This window comes from Sapajus apella, unplaced genomic scaffold (genome assembly GCF_009761245.1).
Source record: "Sapajus apella isolate SASKATOON/1434 unplaced genomic scaffold, GSC_monkey_1.0 scaffold36, whole genome shotgun sequence".
Classification (NCBI taxonomy): domain Eukaryota; kingdom Metazoa; phylum Chordata; class Mammalia; order Primates; family Cebidae; genus Sapajus; species Sapajus apella.
Window position 1 is genome coordinate 33,559,170 of NW_022436976.1, and position 11,964 is coordinate 33,571,133.

The window sequence follows — 11,964 nt, forward strand, 5'->3', positions numbered from 1 at the left end:
CTGGGATTATAGGCAGAAGCCACTGCACTTGGCCCTGACCTGGTTATTCTTTTAACCCTCTTCTTTTCAAGTACCATTTCTAAACTTTCTTTAATGTTAATCGATCCAAAAGCATTCTCTGGGCATATACACTAGGTGTGTCAATGATTTAACAGATGGCAATGGCACATAATAGGTGCTAAATAAATGCTACCTATTATCTCCTTTTTCCATTCATTATCATGATCTCCACATCTATCTATTTACTTAATGTCTCAAATTTTTCTTTCCAACTGAAAATTCTGCTTGGGGCTGGGCACAGTGTCTCACCCCTGTAATCCTAGCACTTTGGGAGGCCGAGGCGGGCAGATCACCTGAGATCAGGAGTTTGAGACCAGCCTGGCCAACATGGTGAAACCCCATCTCTACTAAAAATACAAAAATTAGCTAGGTGTGGTGGCAGGCATCTATAATCCCAGCTACTTGGGAGGCTGAGGCAGGAGAATTGCTTGAACCCGGGAGGTGGGGGTTGCAAAGAGCTGAGATCGCGCCATTGCACTTCAGCCTGGAAGACAAGAACAAGACTTTGTCTCAAAAAAGGAAAAAAAAGAAAATTCTGCTTGGCTTCTTATTGATATAATATAGGGAAGAGAGGTCAAATTACAAATTCCCCAAAAAGTCTGAGCAAGGAAAACATGAAAAAGAGAGAAAATCAGAAATGTAATAGCCTGCCTTTATAAACTTTAAGTCAAATATAAAAAATGATGAACTTTCTTTCACTTACTAAAGTAGTGTTTCTTCTTCTCTGAGGTACATAAAAGTGTCAGTGATAGTTCTCTCATTTTACAAATAAGAAAACAAGCATAGGGAATTTAACTGACTTATTCAAGTATTTCCTGGCCAGGTTTGGTGGCTCATGCCTGTAATTCCAGCACTTTGGGAGGCCAAGGCAGGTGGATGACCTGAAGTCAGGAGTTTGAAACGAGCCTGGCCAACATGGTGAAACCTTGTCTCTAGTAAAAAATACACAAAAATTAGCCAGGCGTAGTGGCGTGCACCTGTAGTCTCAGCTACTCAGGAGGCTGAGGTGAGAAAATTGCCTGAACCCAGGAGGTGGAGGTTGCAGTGAGCTGAGATTGCACCACTGCACTCCAGCCTAGGCAACAAGAGCGAAGCTCCTCTCAAAAAAAAAAAAAAAAGAATTCCCCATGATTATTAATTTGGTTAACATCTATAGACTGACTGGCTCCTACTATGTTATTTAAGTTTAGGTAGGCAAATAGGCTATGTAATCTGTGTATGGTTATTTTGGAGACGGAGTCTCACTCTTTCACTCAGGCTGGAGTGCAGCGGCTTGATCTCAGCTCACTGCAACCTACCCCTCCTGACTCTGAGTTCAAGCGATTCTCCTAACTCAGCCTCCCAAGTGGCTGGAACTACAGGCGTGTGCCACCATGCCTGGCTAATTTTTGTATTTTTAGTAGAGATGGGGTTTCACATCAGCCAGGCTGGTCTCAAATTCCTGACCTCAAGTGATCCGCTCATCTCAGCCTTACGAAGTGCTGGGATTACAGGCATGAGCCACTGCAGCCAGCCCATAATCTATGAATGGTTTTTGTTTTTGTTTTTTTAAATATCTATCTTTGTTGTCTAATTATTTACAGGTCAAAATCATTTTCATATGCACAAACATTTTTGATAGGTTGCACATTTTATCTGTCTATTAATGCTAAGAGCAAATGAAATTTCTCACAGCACACAGTCTGGCACATTTAATATACACCTACAATATTTAACGGCATTTTATGGTCATTATATATAAAAATTAGTAAACAAATAATCAAATCAACATATTTATCTACTGTATGAGTCTATACTGTAATTGAGTCTCAGATTTAATCTCTAACATTATGAAGCTTATAAGTTAGTCAACAGTAAACAATGCTAAGAAAATTTAAATAATAATAAATTATTTTAATAACTCAGCACAGGAGATACCAAGTGATTCATTTGTCAGATAAAAGATAAGTGCTATAGAGTAAGGAGTACAGAACTTCAAGAGGTTAAGTTCATTATTCTTCATTTGATCTCTTTGCGCAAATACCACTTTCAAAGGGAAGTATTCTATGAACCCCCCAGAAAAGGTGATGGCTCCCCTTATAAGGGGACAGATAGAGACAGGAAGCAGTTACCCCATCTTCAAGTTTAAGACAGCCTGAAGGCCAAAAAACCGAACTGCCCATCCCAGATGAAGCCTGCCCTTTCCCAATTGATTTCTCTTTTTTAAGTTCAGGATGCATGTGCAGAACATGCAGGTTTGTTACACAGGGTATATGTGTGCCATGGTGGTTTGCTGCACCAACTGACCTGTCCTCTAAGTTCCCTCCCCTCACCCTCGACCTCCCAACAGGCCCTGGTATGTGTTGTTCCCCTCCCTATCCAACTGATTATTTCTGAATAATGCCCACCTGCACACTAGGAGGATGAGGTGGGGCCTCAGGAAGTTCACCCCATTTGTAAGGGGAAGAAACTTGGCCTCTCCTGTTTCTGTGTGGTAACTTGAGATTCAATCTGTAAGATGGGGGCCTGTTAACAGAAACCCCTCTCACTTTGCTGAGTTTTTTTTTCCTTTTTGCCCAATAAATTCCCTTTCCCCTCACCCTTCAAAGTATCTACGAGCCTAATCTTTCCTGGCCATGTGACAAGAACCGGTTTTCCCTACAACAATAATCCCTCATGGAACCCCATTCTTGGTCCTTATAACATTTATCACCTGCTGGGCACGGTGGCTCACGCCTGTAATCCCAGCACTTTGGGAGGCCAAGGCGGGTGGATCACGAGGTCAAGAGATTGAGACCATCTGGCCAACATGGTGAAACCCTGTCTCTACTAAAAATATAAAAATTTGCTGGACGTGGTGCTGCGCAACTGTAGTCCCAGCTACTCAGGAGGCTGAACCCAGGAGAATCACCTGAACCCAGGAGGCAGAGGTTGCAGTAAGCCGAGATCGTGCCACTGCATTCCAACCTGGTGACAGACTGAGACTACATCTCAAAAAACAAAAAATTTATCACCATCTATAAATACACTTCAGTGTGATTATTTGTCAATCTCTCCCACCAGACTGTAGGTACCACAGGGCACCCACCAGACTGTGTTCACCATGTATTCCTGGTGATTCACATAGAGCCTAATGTACTAATGTGGTATCTATTTTAATTAATACCTGTGGAATGAATAAATGAACAGTGTATAAGCAGCTAGTCAAGTTGTTCTGAACTCCAACTACGGTAACTGACTCAAACAAGCATCAAAAATGAATGCTAAACTATTAAGTCACTGGTTATTGGGGAAGAAACTATTCACAGTCCCTCAGAGTATCAGTCTACAGGTAAATGGGTAATTTCAAAGAAGGAAACGTATGTTTACAATGAGAAGATACGGCAATCATCAACTTAGCCAAATTATTTAACTCAGTACCACCAACAGTTTAACAAACTGACATTATGCACGTTCCAATACGATGCAATGAGAAATAAAACATCACCCATACAATATTCTTGCCCAAATATGTAGCCTGAATTTAATCCTGGGGAGACAATATGATAAATCTAGAATGTGAGGCATTCTATATCTGATCTGAATTTTCCAAAATATTAAATGTGGCTGGGTGCAGTGACTCACATCTATAATCCCAGTACTTTGGGAGGCCGAGGTGGAGGATTGGATTGCTTGAGCCCAGAAGTTCAAGAGCAGCCTGGGCAACATAGCAAGGTCCCATCTCAACAAAAATAAAAATAAAAATTAGCCAGGTGTGGCGGTGCAGTTATGAAAGAGACTGAGGTGGAAGAATCATTTAAGCCTAGAAGTTCGAGGTTACAGTGAGCTATGACTGCACCATTGCATTCTAGCCTAGGTGACAAAGCAAGACCTCGTGTTAAAAAAAAAAAAAGAATATGATTTTTTTTAAAAAAGGAAAAAACAAGATAATTCTCAACTAGAACAGACAAAACATTAAATAACCAAGTGCCGACCGGTGCGGTGGCTCACACCTTTAATCCCAGCACTTTGGGAGGCTTAGGCAGGTGGATCACAAGGTCAGTAGTTCGAGACCAGCCCAGCCAACATGGAGAAACCCCGTCTCTACTAAAAATACAAAAAAGTAGCTGGGCACGATGGTGCAAGCCTGTAATCCCAGCTACTCAGGAGGCTGAGTCAGAAGAATCACTTGAACCCAGGAGGCGGAAGGTGTGGTGAGCCATGATCCCACCATTGCACTCCAGCCTGGACAAGAGGGAAACTCTGCCTCAAAAAAAAAAACAAGTCATGCACTGACTTGATTCTGGAACAAGAAAACATACATTCAGCATAAAGTAACATTTTGAGAACAATCTCAGAAGAAATTTGGATATGGATTATAACACTGAATTATCATTTTCTTAGATGTAATAATGGCATTCTGATTTTGGAGGAGAATGCCTTACTTGTTCTCTTAGGATGCCTGCTGAAGCGTTTAGAGAGGAAGCGTTGTGTTGTCTACAACTAACTTTTAAATGATTCAAGGAAAAAAAAGCAACTTTGTGAGAGTGTATGTGTGGGAAGGGGAGAGACGTGTGCAAAAGGAAAAAATGGTACAAAACTGGTAACTCTAGCTGAAGGATATATGGGTCTTAATTGTTCTAGTCTTTCAATTTTTCTGTAGGCTTAAAATTTTTAATAAGAAAAAAGGGCACACTGAGCTGATGAGTAGTAAACATTCCTTCCTTACTCTAAATATACAAATTCTAGACAAAACTAATTAAAGAGTTTAGCACTTTGGAAGGCCAAGGTGGGAGGAACACTTGACACAAAGAGTTCAAGATCAGCGTGGACAACATAGTGAGACCCCATATCTATAAAAAATTTTAAAATTTTGCTGGTTGTAGTGACACACGCCTGAAATCCTGGCTACTCAAGAGGCTGAGGCAGGAGGACTGCTTGAGCTCAGGAGACAGAGGTTGCCGTGAGCCATGATGGCAGCACTGCAATCCAGCCACAGCAAGAATGAGACCCTGTCTCTAAAACAGTGAGAAAAAAAAGAAAAGAAAAACATTGTAAATAAACAAAATATTTAAAAAGAGTTTAAACAGTCAAATTCAAAAGCAAGAAAGGGAAATACACAAATGCCATAAACCTAGAAGAAAAGCAGGAAGTGAAGAGTGGCGATCCATAGGAGTATCAAAATAGACAGCAACCTTTAAGCCTGGGGCTTGAAAGGGAGCAGGAAGAATAAGAATCACTGGCTGAAAACATAGAAACGTATGCACTGGAAGGGCCAAACTGAGTTTTCTATGTGAAGTCAGGAGCTGGGGAAAAACTCCCCTCAGTGGTGCCAAGACTCAGCAATGGAGAAGGATTGGAATGGAGTGCCAATAAAAATCAAGCATGAGAAATTAGAATTCCTACCCTAGTCCTCACTCAGGAGTAAGAATGATATTAAGTCTTCTCATCCAGGAACATAATAGGGTTTATCTTTATGCTAACCCAGCTCTTCCTATAATAACGTTTTTAACTTTAAAAAGTCATTAAATATTAGGTAGCCAGGGGAGAGAATACATGCAACTACAAAGGAGTAGCACAATGAGGATCTCTGTAGTGACAGAATCATGCTGTATCTTAACTGTGATGGTGGTTACACAGCTGCAAAGGCGGCTGGCTGGACTGTGACATCACAGCTGCAGCTACTATAGAAGGGAAAAATGGATTTTGTTGACTTTGGTGGATAACTGATAGTTTTTGCTACAATGGGTGGAAACTTCCTAAAGAGGCAAAGCCTGAAGGATGAGATTTTGACAAGCGAAGGCAGAAAAGGGCACTCTCTTCTCGCACTCCCATGTGAAAAGGCTAAAGGAGAAACGGCTTGCCAAATGCAGACTCAGAGTTTTGGTGAAGAAGGTATTAGGTATTGCTGACAAGCGCCTCTGCTCCATCCCCAACTGAAGAGAAAAGGAGTTCAGTTTCCTATCAAACACTGCTGATCCCAGGCTTTTCCTTAGAGCTTAACATGGAAAAGTCGGTGAATTTAGCCAGAGTATGCAACGTTCCATTAGTGCCTAGTATAATCAGTTTCTGCAGTCTCTCTCACCTGTATACCCTCCATTTACTACCTCTTTTGAAAGGAAAATCTTGGGGCCCCAAAATCACTAAGCTAAAGGGAAAAGTCAAGCTGGAAACTACTTAGGGCAAACCTGCCTCCCATTCTATTCAAAGTCACCCTTCTGCTCAGTGAGGTAAAACCATATCTGATTGCCTCCTTTAAAGAGGCTAATCAGAAACTCAAAAGAATGCAACCATTTGTCTCTAAACTCCCTGTAATCTGGAAGCCCCCTCCCTGCTTGCAGTAGCCCTGCCTTTGCTCGAGTTGTCCCACCTTTCTGGACAGAACCAATATTCATCTTACATATGTTGACAGATGTCTCGTGTCGCCCTAAAATGTAGAAAGCCATGCTGTGCTCTGACCACCCGGGACACATGCTGTTAGTCATGCAGGAGTTAAGAAGAAATCACGTAGGCACACAGTAGGGGTATGAGAGATTTCGGTAAAGCTTTTCTTTTTAATGAAAAGTAGCCCCAAGTCACTTTTCTTTTTTTTTGAGAGGAGTCTTACTCAGTTGCCCAGGCTGTAGTACAGTGGCGCAATCTCGGCTCACTGCAACCTCCGCCTCCCAGGTTCAAGGGATTCTCCTGCCTCAGCCTCCGGAGTAGCTGGTATTACAGAGGCAAGCGCCACCACGTCTGGCTAATTTTTGTATTTTTAGTAGAGACGGGGTTTCACCACATTGGCCAGGCTGGAAATCACTTTCTAACAAAGAGCAGTCTGTGAAGTCAAGCTGCAGACAAGACAAGCAAGCTGGGAGTTTGCAGACAAGACAAGCAAGCTGGGAGTTTGCACAGGTGAATATAAGCAGAAACTAGGGACTAGACATGTTCAAGATGGAGACTCCATCTTCTCTTCTCTGCCAGCCATGTGTACAGTAAGGAGCAGGTAGTTCATTTGCATAATAAGATTAGGGCGGGGCAACCAGCCTTCCCTGCATGTTATGTAAACTTCATACCTGATCGAACCAATCTGTGAGCCCTAAGTAAATCAGACACCACCTCCTCACGCTGGACTATAAAATCCAGGGCATCTACCACATGCCAGTCTTTTCCCTTGGAAGACCCCTCTCTCTCAATAGAGAGCTGTTTTTCTTTCTCTTTTCTTCTATCCATTAATCCTCTGCTCCTAAACTCCTCCTGTGTGTCAGTGTCCTAAATTTTTCTGGCATGAGATGATATACCCTGGACAACGCAGTTGCTTCATCAAGACCTCTTAAGTGTTCTCAACTCTGGCAAAATAAACTTTCTAAATTAGCTGAGACCTGTCTAAGATACTTGGGGTTCACATCCTTAAATAATGTTTTTTTTTTTTGAGACAGTCTCGCTCTGTCACCCAGGCTGGAGTGCAACGGCCCCATCTCAGCTCACTGCAACCTCCACCTCCCAGGTTCAAGCTATTCTCTTGCCTCAGCTTCCTGAGTAGTTGGGATTACAGGCGCCCACCACCATGCCCAGCTAATTTTTGTATTTTTAGTAGACACAGAGTTTCGCCATGTTGGTCAGGCTGGTCTCAAACTCCTGACCTTAGGTGATCTGCCCGCCTTTGACCTCCCAAAGTGCTGCGATTACAGGCGTGAGCCACCACACCCAGATAAATAATCTTAAGACTTGGGAAAAAAAACAACATGACTTCTAGTCAGGAAAAAGTCAAGGATTCCTGCTCTACAACAATTAATACTTCCAGTTTTCTGCTGGAAATTATTCCCTCTATATAATAACTTATCTAGAATAAGCAGACAAAAATACAAAATAAAATAAGTAATTAAATTTACATTTCTGGGCTGGGTGCAGTGGCTCACACCCCCATCCCCCCACCCTCCTATCCCAAACCCCACCCCCACCCCCACTCCCCACCCCCACCCCCACCCCCAACCCTGCTTTCGCCATTATCCCTGATCTCCCAGGAGCTTCCCCCAGACTAAAGCTTCCCCTCAGCCCACCCTGCCATCTTAACTCCTCTTACGCCTTACCCCACCCACCATTGTAACTGAACTTATGGCAATGCATACTCCTTGCCCCTACCCCTACCACTGTAACTAATCTTACTCTGTTATACCCCTGCTCCCTCCCAAAAAGATTTGCTCCAACCTATAAAACCAACTCCTATCCCACCGACCTTCACTAATGCCCTTTTCGGCCTTAGCCCATCTGCACTCAGGTAAATAAACAGCCATGTTGCTCACACAAAGCCTGTTTGAGGGGGTCTCTTCATTCAAAGGGCGTGTTTTTAACACCCCAAATTAGCTTTAATTATCTCCTGGATGAGCTAAAATATTGCTCAAATCCATGTTTTTTTCTGAAATTACCTTTCTATACTCAACTAACTCTAAAAGGGAGGAGCCAGCACTGGTAAGGAAACTAACATTGTGACCATTGGGACATAAAATAACAGTGACTTTTAAATACCCTTTCCTCTAAATTTAAGTCAAATCTTTTTGAAAAAATCATACTCCTGATTTAACAAGAAAAAATATTTAAATGAAGCAAGTAACATATATGCATCAGCATTATCTTCTATAGATCTAATTTGTCTCTCAAGTTCAATCTCTAAGAGAAATAAAAACATTGATTTTCTTACCTTTTTCCCCTTACACACGTGATAAGGAACAGACTTCTCGGTGCTTACTCATGATGCTTGCTGCACCATCAGCCAGTCCTGCTGATTCAGTATGCTCTGTTTGATCCTAAAGGAAAAACACATTGCTCATTACATTTGCTGAAAAAATAAGCCCTAATTTTCTTCATATAAATCTATCACAGCCAGACAAATAAAAGCAATGGGGCTTAAACAGTAAATACAATTATCCTTAGGATTCAAAGACCTGGCTTGCATGCAAGGCAGCACCAGACACATTTTATTGTCTGAGAAGACCAAAAGTTAAATGTTTCAAGGAAGAGTTAAGAGTCTTTACACGTTTATTTTCAATGGATAATGCAAAGTAAAACATCAAGAGCAGGCAATTTCTATCTAATGACTTTAATTATATTAATTCATAAGAATCCAAACCAAATAAAACTAATGCTTCACAAGGATGTCCTTTTTTCTGTACACACAGAATTCTTGAGTTTCACAAATTTCCTGTTGTTATTTTTATTGTCAAACTTTTTTTCTCCAAATGGAGTCTCTTGATTCCAGTCCTCCAACTGCTTAGAAGCAATGATCTATTAACCCAATATTAACCTTTACTATCAGGGGTGTATGCAAAAGACAAAGCCTCTTTAAATATTACTTCCTTCTTGTAAAAATATGACAATATCCATTAAGTTATGGTAGCCCAACTATAACTGCTTGGAGACAATGTAAAATTCTCTAAGGGCCTAATTTAGCCTTGAACAAGAAGGCTAGTGGAAGCTAATCAGAATAAAACTAAGACTGTGAATATTATATATCAGTATAAAATATCTAACATATAATCACAGTATTTTCAGAACAGGTAAGTATCTTAGAGATAATTTAATAAACACCACTTTAAAGATAAACTGAGGCACCAAGAAAAATTTCCTGACATTACAAACATTCTATTATCAGATGTGAAAATGATGTGCTTACTTAAAAAATAAGAGAATAAGAAAAAGACCTAAAATTCAAGTTTCCAAGACCCAATAAAGAAGCATGAAAATCACTGGTAAAAGATTTCCCTGTCTTGAGAACTAGAAAAATATGCACATGCTATATGATATACTCTAAATGAGAAAAGCTACTGACACTAAGAAACAGATTTATATATATTAAATAAAGGACTAAGTCATATCAGAAGTGTCAGGTCTTCATATGCAAGCCTGGAGCCTGAAAGTTTGAAGTCCTGCTTGCCTCTGCTGATTGTCTCCCACCCATCAGCCGGGACAAGCCCCTCACCCCACCCTGCCATCTTAACTGTTATTATGATAATACTCTTATTCCACCTGCCATTGTAACTGAACTTATGGGTAATGCATACTCCTTGCCCCTACGCCACCACTGTAACTGATCTTACTCTGTGACTTTCCCCTGCCAACTCCTAACCCACTGCCCTTTGCTAATGCCCTTTTTGGCCTTGGCCCACCTCCACCCAGGTGAATAAACAAACATGTTGCTCACACAAAGCCTGTTTGGGGAGGGGTCTCTTCATTCAAAGTGTGCATTTTCAACAAGAGGAATGAAAGTATAAAAATATAAACCAAGGTCGAGTGTTACAGCTCTTTTAGAATTTGTCTAGCAGGCTTTCCGGTTTTTGCCAGAAAGCCCCTTAAAAATATATATATATATATATATATATATATATATATATATATATATATTTACACACACACACACACCCCAAGGTCAAAGTGAGAATGAAAGTAACTACCCCTCTAATACCTAGCTAATTAAAGATTTTTTTTTTTTTTTTTTTTTTTTTAAGAGGGAGTTTGCTCTTGCTGCCCAAGCTGGAGTGCAATGGCGCCATCTCGGCTCACCGCAATGTCCACCTCCTGGTTCAAGCAATTCTCCTGCCTCAGCAAACTGAGTAGCTGGGATTACAGGCATGGGCCCCGACACCTGGCTAATTTTGTATTTTTAGTGGAGATGGGGTTTCTCCATGTTGGTCAGGCTTATCTCAAACTCCCAACCTCAGGTAATCTGCCCACCTCAGCCTCCCAGAGTGCTGGGATTACAGTTGTGAGCCACTGCACCCGGCCTAAAGATTTTTTTACACAAATAAAATTAACTCCATAACTGCTAGGTCAAATCATATAGTTTTTCAGTATGTGAGGCAAGTCCAACAATACAACAGGTAATTTTATGTATCAACTTGACTGACGCATGGGGTACTCAAACACTATTTCTGGGTTATCTGTGAGGGTATTTCTGGATAAGATGAGCATTTCAATGTGTGGACTGAATAAAACAGAATGCCCTCCCCAATGTGACCAGACATGATCCAATCCATCAAGGGCATGAAAAAAATAAGGCTGAGGAAGAGGGAATTCTCTCTGTCTGATTGGTTGAGCTGGGATATCAATCTTTTGCCCTCAGAATGGGACTTACACCATTGGCCCTCTAGTCTCAGAATGACACTACCAGCTTTCCTGGGTCTCCAGCTTGTAGAGAGCAGATTGTGAAACTTCTCAGCCTCCATAAATGCATGAGGGAATTCCTCATAATAAATTTACACACACACACACACACACACACGCACACACACCCCTCTATATATTATTGGTTCTGTTTCTTTGCAGAACCCTGACTAATACAAATAATATTATAGGTTTTTCTACTGGAATTACATTCCAGTCTCAGCTGACAAAGACTTAACTCTGGCTAAATCCAACCATTCACCTACTACATACATTCCCCTAAGTAGCTGATATCTGGCTGGAGGAAAATTACACAAGACCACTAGTGGCTAGTCTCAACTTTACATTTATAATTTTAATTTTATTTTATTTTAGATGGAGTCTCACTCAGTCACCCAGGCTAGAGTGCAGTGGCACAATCTTAGCTCACTGCAACCTCTACCTCCCAGGTCCAAGTGGTTCTCCTGACTCAGCCTCCTGAGCAGCTGGGACTACAGGCATGTGCCACCACGCCCGGCTAATTTTTGTATTTTTATTAGAGACTGGTTTCACCATGTTGCCCAGGTTGGTCTCGAATTCTTGACCTCAGGTGATCTGCCTGCCTCAGCTTCCCAAAGTGCTGGGGTTACAGGTGTGAGCCACTGCACCCGGCCATATTTACAACTTTATATTACCTTTTCCTCAATCTACTTTCAACCTGCCCTTCATCCCCTCCTGATATGCCTGGTATCCTTCAATTCAAAGCATCCGCCATTCAATTCTTCCAGAAAATAAATCTCTAGACCTCTGCAGGATGAAGGGGAAAGTTAC

General features: G+C 41.4%; 1 protein-coding gene and 1 non-coding gene across 3 annotated transcripts in view; one reads left to right on the forward strand and one right to left on the reverse strand.

The window, feature by feature from the left end:
- ZFYVE9 (zinc finger FYVE-type containing 9) overlaps positions 1–8,807 on the reverse strand; it is a 132,662-nt gene extending 123,855 nt beyond the window's left edge. For both annotated transcript variants that reach the window (XM_032297014.1, XM_032297015.1), the window contains exon 1: positions 8,696–8,807. The gene's annotated coding sequence lies outside the window, so the exon portion shown is untranslated. The remainder of the gene's footprint in view (positions 1–8,695) is intronic.
- A 1,475-nt stretch (positions 8,808–10,282) lies between these two features.
- LOC116564198 lies at positions 10,283–10,344 on the forward strand. Its single transcript, XR_004274784.1, has one exon. It is a non-coding gene; the product is annotated as a U7 small nuclear RNA (small nuclear RNA).
- Positions 10,345–11,964: the final 1,620 nt, after the last annotated feature.